The sequence below is a fragment of the Epinephelus fuscoguttatus genome, linkage group LG11, assembly GCF_011397635.1.
Source record: "Epinephelus fuscoguttatus linkage group LG11, E.fuscoguttatus.final_Chr_v1".
Classification (NCBI taxonomy): Eukaryota; Metazoa; Chordata; class Actinopteri; order Perciformes; family Serranidae; genus Epinephelus; species Epinephelus fuscoguttatus.
This window is the reverse complement of record NC_064762.1, coordinates 39893487-39904963: the sequence shown is the minus strand read 5'-3', so window position 1 is coordinate 39904963 and position 11477 is coordinate 39893487.

Genomic DNA, 11477 nt, shown 5'->3' with positions numbered 1-11477 from the left:
TCTTATCTTGATGTAAAATAGTAAAAAAAAAAAAAAGTGGCAAGAAGTGTTGTGATGAGATCAATGCACTTTACAATTTGTAGTAAGGCTATGTAAAGAAAAACAGCTCTTAAAATTTTAAACTTAAGACCAGTGGTCTTCATTGTTTTTCAGGCCAAGGACCCCTTGGCTGAAAGAGAAACGGAGCAGGAACCCCCAACTCAGTTGCATATTAAATTGGGCCAACATAACATGTAGGACAGCCTATGTACCATGTATAAACATATCCTTTTATGGTGCGTACAATACTAAGCTTTCTTTGCTGATGGTGGGTTTGTAAATCTAATCTGACACTCTACACTAATTGTGAGAGCTTTGTTTGAACAAGCAGAGTGTTCTTTTTCCACGTGAATTTACAAAGTTAATCACACATCCACTCCACTTGCATCAGAAGAGTCTTGCTAGGTGACAGGCGGCAATGATCCACAGGTGAGAGGCATTAGGTGAGAGGCATTAGCCTGATAAGGTGAGCATGGCAGGCCGGCAGGAACGGGAAATGAGTGGACAGGTGATAGGCTGGCAGGTAGGTGTGGTGACACAGGTGGGGTAAATGGAAAATTACTGAATGGGCTGAGGAGATGGCATGTAGGGAGGACAAAAAGTGCCCAATGTGACAGAAATAGCTGTTCGTAAATAATAGTTTTCTTCACCTATTTGTTTGTATCTTTACTATTTTTTAAATTATTGGCATACTTCGTCCCAGACAGTCAGACAGTGTCATCCAGCTCTTGTTGATAGTCATTTGTTGTTTGGGGCATCATTGCAATTTATGTATGAAGAAAAACTTGAGAGTGTTGCACTGGGTCAAGACACAGGATGTAGGTTATTGTAGAAAGTGGGTGCTTTTCAAGGATAGGGCAAATAGTCACATAGGAATAAAAAGCAATGACTGTCAATGACAAACACAATGGATAGACCAGTGTGTTTCAGTGTCAGGCAGTCTTCATCGGGGTATAAAATGCATTGGAATACATGTGTCAATTTAAAACTCATCAATATGACCAATGTCAAATGACAACAATGAACGTCACTCTGTAGCGCACCAGCTTGAGCGCCGACTGAGAATTCTTTGACTCCCCCCTCCCCCTCCCTGGCCTCACCAAAGATGTCGCTCTCCTAGCGCTAGCGTGAGCTTGAGTTGATAGAGCAGAACGCATTTTTAAGCAGAATACTGAGGAATAGCCTACTGACATCTACTTTGTGAAGCATTCTTGGAAACACCCGGAAAACATCAGTAGAGAATTGCGTGGCTGTATTTAAGACAACTCTGAGCCTGCACAGCAACACACAGCACCATTGAAGTAAGCTCTGAAAAACTGAAAAAAAAACCTTTTTCTTTCTCATTTGGCTCATGATAATTACTTTCCATTCCAGGTCAAAACTGATCTTCGCAACAGGCTGCAGGGAGAGCACCTAGCTGCCTGCCTGAGGGTTGCCATAAATGGCCCTGTCCCAGAGGCATTCAACTATGGATGGGGGCGGATAACAAATCAAAAATTTTGCTCTGGTTTGGCTCACTTGACATGCTGCTGTGTTGTGCTATGGCCTATTCAAGTGCTGGAATTTGTTATTTACGTGACAACTCCTGAACGTAACAGCATTAGTGCCGCGCTGCGGGTTCGGGCCAGGCTCGGTTATAATTGTCTCGGACTTGGGGATCCAGGGTACGTCCCAAGTCCCTTAAAATTATTGCTAACCACCTTACCTAGCCACCTTACCTAACTGTTTAGTCCCTCCCACTTAGGAAAACATGCAAGGAGTCGGGAGTTAGGAGTGAGGAGCGAGGATTGCTGATTAAGAGACATGAGATGGCCTTACTCTGAAGCGTCACGTAAAGCGGCGTCCTTTTCTGATGACGGCGGCACTGCTGGATCTGCTGCATAACGGAGCCAGCGTTTGGCGTACATCCCAAGTCACATTATATTCGTTGATCAAAGCCGTAACCCCCAGCCCCTGCCGTCATGACTTTGGTCACACACTTTTGCATGTATTACCATTGTTATTGAGTCATTTGCCGAAGTTTGTCAGAGTTAAAGAACAGTCTGTAGCCCTGCCACTGTCACTGTGATGAGCATCATCATCATTATTATCACTATTATTAAATCCACTCGCCATCATTCAACAAGTCAGCTACTGAGTGAATAAGACATATATCAGACCTGTCAGTAGCGGATAAGGAAAAACTCCCCAAAAAACCCTTTAACGGGGAAAAAAACGGTAGAAACCTCAGGAAGAGCAACTGAGGAGGGATCCCTCTTCCAGGACGGACAGACGTGCAATAGATGTCGTACAGAACAGATCAACATGATAAAATAACAGTAATCCGTATGACACAATGAGACAGAGAGAGAGACAGATGCAGGACAGACGGTAACGACAGTAGCTTACAACAACATTAATGAAAGTTATAATATTAATTAATATTAATATTAATGATTAATATTACCTACAAGCTATTAAACATTATTCCACTCACATGACATGCAGGACAATTAATGATGGGCAAATGTGTATGTGTGTGTGTGTGTGTGTGTGTGTGTGTGTGCGCGCGCGCATCGGGGCGAAACTCTGCCGTGCGCGATACAGAGAGCAGAGGAGAATTGTAAACAAGTGACCATGTAGAGACAGAAGTGACATGCCATCATGTAATTCACCAGATTGATGCCTTTAAATCAAATATACAAAATTTTCTCCCGGGGGAGCACGCCCCTGGACCCCCCTAGAGGGTTCGCGCCTTTATCAAAAAGGAAAGTCTTAAGTCTAGTCTTAAATGTGGAGACGGTGTCTGCCTCCCGGACCGTAACAGGAAGATGATTCCACAGGAGAGGAGCCTGATAGCTAAAGGCTCTGGCTCCTGATCTACTTTTGGAGACTTTAGGGACCACGAGTAACCCTGCGTTCTCAGAGTGCAGTGTTCTGGTGGGATAATATGGCACTATGAGCTCTCTAAGATATGACGGAGCCTGACCATTTAGAGCTTTATAAGTTAACAGTAGGATTTTAAATTCAATTCTGGATTTTACAGGGAGCCAGTGCAGAGAAGCTAAAACAGGAGAAATGTGATCTGGTGTCTTAGTTCCTGTCAGTACACGTGCCGCTGCGTTTAACTAGTGCTGTCTCAGTGCTATGATGCACTCTAAATCCTGACTGAAATTCCTCAAATAAATTATTATCCTGGATAAAATCACACAGCTGGTCTGCGACTACTTTCTCAAGGATCTTTGACATAAAGGGAAGATTAGATATTGGTCTATAATTGGCTAACACCTCTGGATCCAGGGTGGGCTTTTTTAGAAGAGGTTTAATTACAGCTACTAGGGCTGCACGATTTTGGCTAAAAATAAAATCCTGATTTTTCTCTCTGAAAATTTCGATTTTTTTTATTGTATACTTCAATCCCAGTTGGTTACCTTCCAAATTATTTACTCAGATTTTACCTTCAAAACCTATATTTCTAATCATGAAATATTACAACAAGTAGGGCTACATAGCCAACATAGAAACTGCCCAAAACATCACTTTTAATGCTTTTAACATTTTAACAAGTTTAGATATATATTTATGAATTACTATGAATTATGATGAATTACTTATTTATTAACTATTTATTTATTTAACTGTATGTATGGACTATGAAGTCTATACCCCACAGGGCTACATACAAATGAGATGAGAATAAATTATTTCAAATATTTTGTTTTTATTTCAAAAATTATTGAATAGCCTAAACATAAATGATTCCCCCTTGGGATAAAGTGACAAAACTTCCCTTTTAAAAGGTTTTCCTATCCTCTTAAATAAAGATGAATATTCAAAGTGCAAAACTTTGACATTTTGTAAAATAAAGCTTTAAAAAATGTCCTATATCCATGAGGCAAAAAACGCAAACATTAATTGCTATTTGCACGCTATATGCCTACTGGGGGAAAAAAAGCACTTGTGCAAAAAAATAAATGTTATTTGCATGCTAAATAACAAAATCATGAGGCTTATTTGATTTATCATAATGAGAGAGGTAGAGGTGCTTTTGTAATGTAATCAGTTTGTGTCAGTCAGTCAGTCAGTCAGTCAGATTGTTTCAGTCACTCATTACATTTGTTAGTCACATTGGCAATTGCAAGTTTTTTGCAAGGAACACAAGCCTGTCTACAACATCTGGCTTGAGGGACACCCTGTAGCATGTTACAATGTTCCTTCCAACACTAAAGAGCCTCTCTGATGGGGCACTCATCGCAGGGATTGAGAGGTATTTCTTGGGTAGCTTGCTGAGCCTGGGGAAGTTGTCTTCGTGTTTCTTCCATCACTGAAGTGGATCAGCATCCTCCCTTATCTTAGTGGTCAACAAGTAGGTTTCTAGCTCAGTTCTGATTTGGTCTTCCTCTGGCAGGAAGAATGTTTTCTTTGATAGTTTGTGTGAGTTCAGTGTTGTCATCTGCTGGCTTGAGGAGATTGTTTCTGAACATGCTGAGAGTTGGTTTGATGAAAGAGACAGTCACATAACTCTCCCCAGACAGTGCATCAGTGAAATCTTGCAGTGGTTTAACAGCTTTATTCACTGACTCCAGAACCTCAAGTTCTTGCCAGGTGGGCACGAGGTGCCTGCTTTTCATCTCTGACCCCAGGACACGTGCTATGGCTTTCTCTTGCTCAAAGGACACGTTCTATCATTGCTTGTCTGGATCCCCACCTGGTTGGAGACTCGGTGATGAGCTGATGAACGGGTAGGCCGAGCTCTGTCTGTACTTCAGCCAGCTCTTCTTACAGACTCCGATGGCACGATCAATCCATGGGTTCTTCATACCATTCTCTGTATAAAAAGAAATATAGAAAAAACAAACGAACACTGTGACATCACATGGGACTACATTCACATATATGTTAAGAGGCTAAATGTTGATGCATTTAGGATCATGTTTAGGACATACATAGTGTGTGTCTGTGCGTGTGTGTGTGATATATGCTATGATATTGATTCATCTAGAAAGCACTACACTTCAGATAAATAAATGCAATCATGCATTGCCATGTTTGACACTTAACGATGGCGTTGTGCAGTTTATGCCCAAGGCACTGTAGGTTGGGCCACTCATTCAGTCTCAAAGCCTTTATCATATTGGTGCCGCTGTCCGTTGTCATACAAACGAGCCGGTCTTCACTCAGGTACCAGGACTCAAGTGCATCTCTCAACCCCTGGGCAGTCTCTTCACCTTAGTAATAAATGGTTTCTTTATAAGAAGACAACTCACAGGATTGTACACATGGCAACAGCAAGTTGAATTGCGTGTACAATTTAACATGACTCACGAATCTAAAAGTATACCAATAAAATAAAACAAGAAAAAACGTTAATGTCTACAAGAGCACTGGGACATAACAGGCAAACAGAACCCTTAAGTTACCTTTATGGTCCTCTGGGAAGAAGGAGGTCTGTAGGCAGACATGTTCCAGAGTCCACTCGTCGGTGATAAAATGTGCTGTCAAACTCAGGTATGGCTGCATCGTTTGGCTGGACCGCAGGTCTGTCGTAGCCGAGAAGAATGGCACATCCTCCAGCTGCTTCGTCACTCTAGCACGAGTGGCATTGTACAGAAGGGGGCAAGACCACGTCGCTAAAATGCTTGTGGCTTGGTAGCTCGTAGCGGGAGTCACGATCAGCATGTGTTTGAAACCAGTCTTTTCAACAGTATATATCGGGACCATGTCTTTTGCTATGTGAAATGGCACCGCATCCGTAATTCTTTTCCACTTGACGGCTGTCTTGCTATATGGAACACCACATGAAAATGATGTTGCTAGCGTGACCTGCTTTGGAGCAGGTGGTGGTTTTTCTTTTTCTTGAGCAGCCCGCAGAGCAACACACTGCTCCCACTCACATGCGTATTTCTTCTCGAGGTGTTGAAAAAGATTAGTTGTGCTGCTATCTTTCGTAGCCACGGCTTTCACACACACTGTACAATGAGGAGTGGTTTGCTCTTCGTCTGCAACTGCAAAGCCATACCACAGATGACAGACTTGCTCTTTCCCGGTTTCCCAACAAAATTCTCACTGCCTCTTGCCAACGGCGACGCCATGTCATTTTAGCTTTTAGGAGGTTACTACAGAAACCCAGATGCACGTAGCACAGAGACACGTGAGAGAGCCGTACCATAATTGCCCTAGTTAAAGGGAAAAACGATTTTAAGATTTTCTTTTTTTTAACATCGGCCTAACTAAAAAAATCCGATTTCAATTTAAAATCGATTTATCGTGCAGCCCTAACAGCTACCTTAAAAGACTGTGGTACATAGCCTGTTAATAAGGATATACTGATCATATCTAATATACGAGTGTTAACTAAAGGAAAGACCTCCTTAAGTAGCCTAGTTGGGATGGGGTCTAAGAGACACGTTGATGATTTAGATGAAGAAATCACTGCGGTCAATTCTTGAAGAGAAATTGGGGAGAAGCAATCTAAATATATATTAGATTTTACAGCTGTGTTTGAGGTTAGATAGGTACTATCTGAGGACAGGAGGTCATGAATTTTGCCTCTAATAGTTAGAATTTTGTCATTAAAAAAGCTCATAAAATCATTACTGCTAAGGGCTAAAGGAATACAAGGCTCAATAGAGCTTTGACTCTCAGTCAGCCTGGCTACAGTGCTGAAAAGAAACCTGGGGTTGTTCTTATTGTCTTCTATTAATGCTGAGTAATAGTTTGCTCTGGCATTGCGGAGGCCCCTCTTATAAGTTTTGAGACTTTGTTCCCAGACTAAATGAGATTCTTCCAGTTTGGTTAATCGCCAATTCCTTCCTCAATTCCTCCTATTTGTTTTAATTTTCGGGTTTGAGAGTTATACCAAGGAGCGAACTTTCTTTGCTTTGTTAAATTCTTTTTAAGAGGTGCTACAGAGTCGAGTGTTGTTCGCAGCGAGCCTTCAGCACTATAGACATGATGATCAATGCGGGAGAGTTTAAAGTTCATACGGGAAACCTCTGTTACAGAAGGACATGGTATTAAATTTAGCGTCGACAGCACTATGTGATAAACACCTAGTACAGTAACTGTTGCTGAGTGGCGTGTAATCGAGTAGAGAGAAATTAAAAGTTATTAAATAATGATCTGATAGAGAGGGATTCTATGGAAAGACTATTAGGTTATCAATTTAGTGGAAGTTTGGCTGACCGGCAGACAGTGTGCACATGTCACCAAAACCTCACAGGCAGGTTTCCAGAATGTCAGGCACATTAACGATGCAATAAATACCCAAAAACCACTATTCAATGCAACTATCTGCAATCAGCACATAAATGTATCTCTATATCGACTGTCCCGTCACATCTGATGTCAGATCAAAGGGGATTGGCACCGTTTGGCACGTTTGGCACACGTAATGGAAACCCAACCTGATTTGATTAACACAGCTGCAATCTAATGAGTTCACATCCCTTTCAGCCAACCACAAACAGCCACAGCATCAGATAGGGAGTAGGCCTATATATTCAGTATCTGTCATCTTAGAAAAGCCAAAAAGAAAAGAAACAGAGTGAGACTGCGAGAGAGAAAGAGAGAGCGCGTGCACGGGATAAACGCTGTCAACAAATTGTAAGTTATTCAATTTTATTTTAACACGGGAGGTTAGAGAGCCTAGCTCCCTCTCCAGCATCCTGAACCCCCACCCAGGGAAGGGCTGGTCCCGTGGCTGCACCCGGGCCGTCTGGTCTGGCTGCGCACTGGCTGCGGAGCTGCACCCGGGCCGTCTGGTCTGGCTGCGCACTGGCTGCGGAGCTGCACCCGGGTCGTCTTGTCTGGCTGCGCACTGGCTGCGGAGCTTCCCATGGGTGCCCCCGGCTGTGCGGCGGGCTGTGCGGCCGCTGTGCATCCTCCTCCTCCTCCTGACAAGATGATCTTCAGTTTTACGTTCTAAAAGCTTTTTTTTTATTTTAAATATACATTTGTACTATAAGTTTACGTTTTTTAGTTCACATAAGCTGGTTATTTATGTCAAAATAAAGTTTATCAAACGCTTTCACATCTTTGATTTTGTGATTTACATGCCAAAATGATCACAATTCAATTGGGAAAGACAAGTTCATTTTACAGGCTATGCATCATCAGCCCGTGGAGGTCTGCTCGCAGTTCTGTATATTCGGACACTGCGAGCTTGGACCTCCCGGATTATGATGATCATTATTACTGCGATTAGATCATTCTGATTAATGACTGACCATTAAGACGTGTTTCTGCTAAATATTTTAATGTGTACAATAATAACCTTTCACATTGTAATCATATTTTTATTTGTTATCTTTTGCATATGTGTGGCTGCTCCGTGTGTCTCTGAGCAGAGTGCACGCGCATTGTGCACCCGCCTGGAGACGCATATTACTAACTTGTTTAACAGCGAAATTCTGCGCCGTTGACTTTAGACTAGGTTTTTGTTGGTCACTGGCGCATTTGCTTTTTACGTCATCTAACTAGCAACGCGCCATGACTGCGCCTGACCACTCCTCATTTTTAGACCAACACACCCAGAGAAGCGCAAGTTCATTTGCTAGTTAGACGACGGGGGCACAGGGCGTGAAAATGACAACTGCGCTTGCATCTAAATAGCAATGACACTTGCGACATGGATTATGCGCCCTCCGCCGTCCGCTTTAGACCATCTAAATAGGGCCCTTAGTGTCATTGATAAAAGGCTCCGCTTCATTATGCGTTGAAATCCTTTCATTACTAAAGAAGTAAGTGCCACTGGTCCATAATCATTCAGCGTTTTTGGCAATGGGACCTTGGCCACATGCAGGGACAGCAATGGATTCTTTCCATAACGTGGGAACTTTTTTTAGAGATAAAGAGAGCTGGAAAATGAATGTGAAAATGTCACTCAAAAATGGACCACAATTTTTAAGAAGCTGATCACTGATCCTGTCAGACCCACAGCTTTTCCTCACGTTGGTTTTTTCAAATATTTTTGTGACCTCAAATTCATCAAGAACAATCTGGCTGCCCTCTGAAGCAACCCTGAATTCAGTCAGTTTATCGGAGTGACTATATGTGTCAAATCTCACATAGAATTGGTTTAATTCGTCTGCCAGGACAGAGTTAGACTTATCAGGAGTGAAAAGTTCCCTCTTTTTATCCTGCATTCCCACCATAGATTTAATTCCTCTCCAGGTGTTGTGGGAGCTGCCATTCCTAGGTTTGTCCTCTACTTTCCCTTTAAATTTAATTTTGGCCAGCTTTATTTCCTTCTTCACCAGTCTTGGGGCCTTTTTTTGCTGGTGAATGTCTCCTTGGTGGAAAGCTAGCTTTTTCTGATTGAGAATATTCTGAAGAGACAGTGATCCAAGGTTTATTATTTGGGTATATTGTAATTGTCTTGTTGGGGATGATCATTTGCTCACAAAAGGAAATGTATCCTGATACAGTGTCCATCAGCTCATCTAAGTCAGTGCAAGTGTCTTTAAAAACATCCCAGTTAGTGCTATTAAAACAGTCATTCAGCTGGTGAACAGCGCCCTCTGTCCACACAGCAACCTCTTTGCGTTCCATTTTTCCTCTCTTGAGGGCCGGTTGATAGACTGGTTGCTAGAAAGACGCAATTATGGTCTGAAGAGCCAACTGGCGCAATTGCATAAGATTTATATGCCCCTTTTATGGTGCCATAGCACAAGTCCAGCACCTTACCACATCTTGTTGGACAGGTTACATACTGATAAAGGTGACCAAGGGTCTTTTTAAGACTGCAAGTATTGAAATCACCAAGTATGAAATGTGGGGCATCAGGGGAAATGCTTTGGAAACAGTGCACAAGTTTAAGAATAGTGGATGTTGCATCCTTAATGTTGGCTTTAGGATGAATTTAGACCACTGTAATAAAAACTTGCGGGATTGCCCGTAGTAAGATGGGCGCAGTGAAACAGATAGCATTTCAATGTGAATGCTACAAATAGATTCCCTTATTATCACAGTCTTGCACCAGCCCTGTGAGGCAAACTGTGATTTGTGATATTGGGCTTTATAAATAAAATTGAATTGATTGAGGCAGACTGACAGGTCTGATATATGTCTTATTCACTCAGCAGCTGACTTGTTGAATGATGACGAGTGGATTTAATAATAGTAATAATAATGATGATGATGCTCATCACAGTGACAGTGACAGGGCTACAGACTGTTCTTTAACTGCAACAAACTTTGGCAAATGACTCAATAACAATGGTAATACATGAGCTCTGTAATGTAACAAAAGATGGTCATTAGTCTCAGTGTAACAAAGAGCACTTCATAACCAGTGACAGTTTTGCCCTGTAAATAAGTTGGGCTTGAACTAATGCACTTTATATGGACAGCTTAACAAAGCACTTTAGTAATTGCACATGGCACTGTAGTTAACAATATATGCACTTTATTAGCAGGGCTTGCACAGAATATTTTGCACATTGCATATTTGCACATTTCAATCAGTTACTGAATGGCTTTATTGAGGGGTAAGTAGCAGTAGGCATGTAACGGTAAATATTGTGTGTTAATTATACTTATTTATTTATTTTTCTTATGTTAAATACAGTGGAGACATAATATGTTTTGCTACCTGTTCATGGAAGGGACCAAGATAGCAGAGTAGGCATGTCCTTGCCGCTGGCTAGGCAGTACGTCTGTCTGTTTCTGGTTAATTAGGCTAAACTGACAAATAATCAGTTGTATGTACAGGCTGAAAAATGCTGTTGATAGAAATGGAATTTACTGTTGGTTTGGACATAAGGGGTCAAGCTGCTGATGCTCTTCCACTAGTCCCTTCTCCCTTTCCTTTGTAAAATGTCTTTAAATTAAAGAGCTTTTACTTGAATGCAATATTCTAGCACTCCTGTGATTAAAGTCAGGATATCTTGGCCTGTGTCACCTCAGTTTATGTTTTATCTCTCTTGTAAGTCCCTGAACATTTAGAAGTACAAAAATAAAACACTCAAGTGCTTCTTCAATGTAATCTAAAACAGCAGAGCAGTGCAGTAATTATAAGATAGGGAAAATGAAATATAGCACCTTATCAGGTGTTATGACTCAACGGATTAAAGTGTCAGAACTTTGTTTTTCACTCTCTGTCCAAAAACTTAAATGCACACTTTGAAGGCATCATCACTAATAAATCACTACAGGAGGACTGAAATAGCATGTACGATTAGTCTCTTCACAAACAGGATGTGGTGTCTGCATTGTAAGATTGTTTTCTGCTGAATGAGTCTACATGACGTGGTAAAAGACAACTATCCCCAGCCACAGAGAGGCCAGAGGTCAAACCCATCTACAACATCACTACCTGTTTAATAAGATCTAAAATCAGATTTGATATCAATTTGTCTTTGATTCTGCTGCCTTTACAGGGTCAAAAGTTTATTGCTGTCATTATCTGTGCATGCCAAAAACAGCAGACATGTGTGAAGTGCCTGTTACCCATTAAA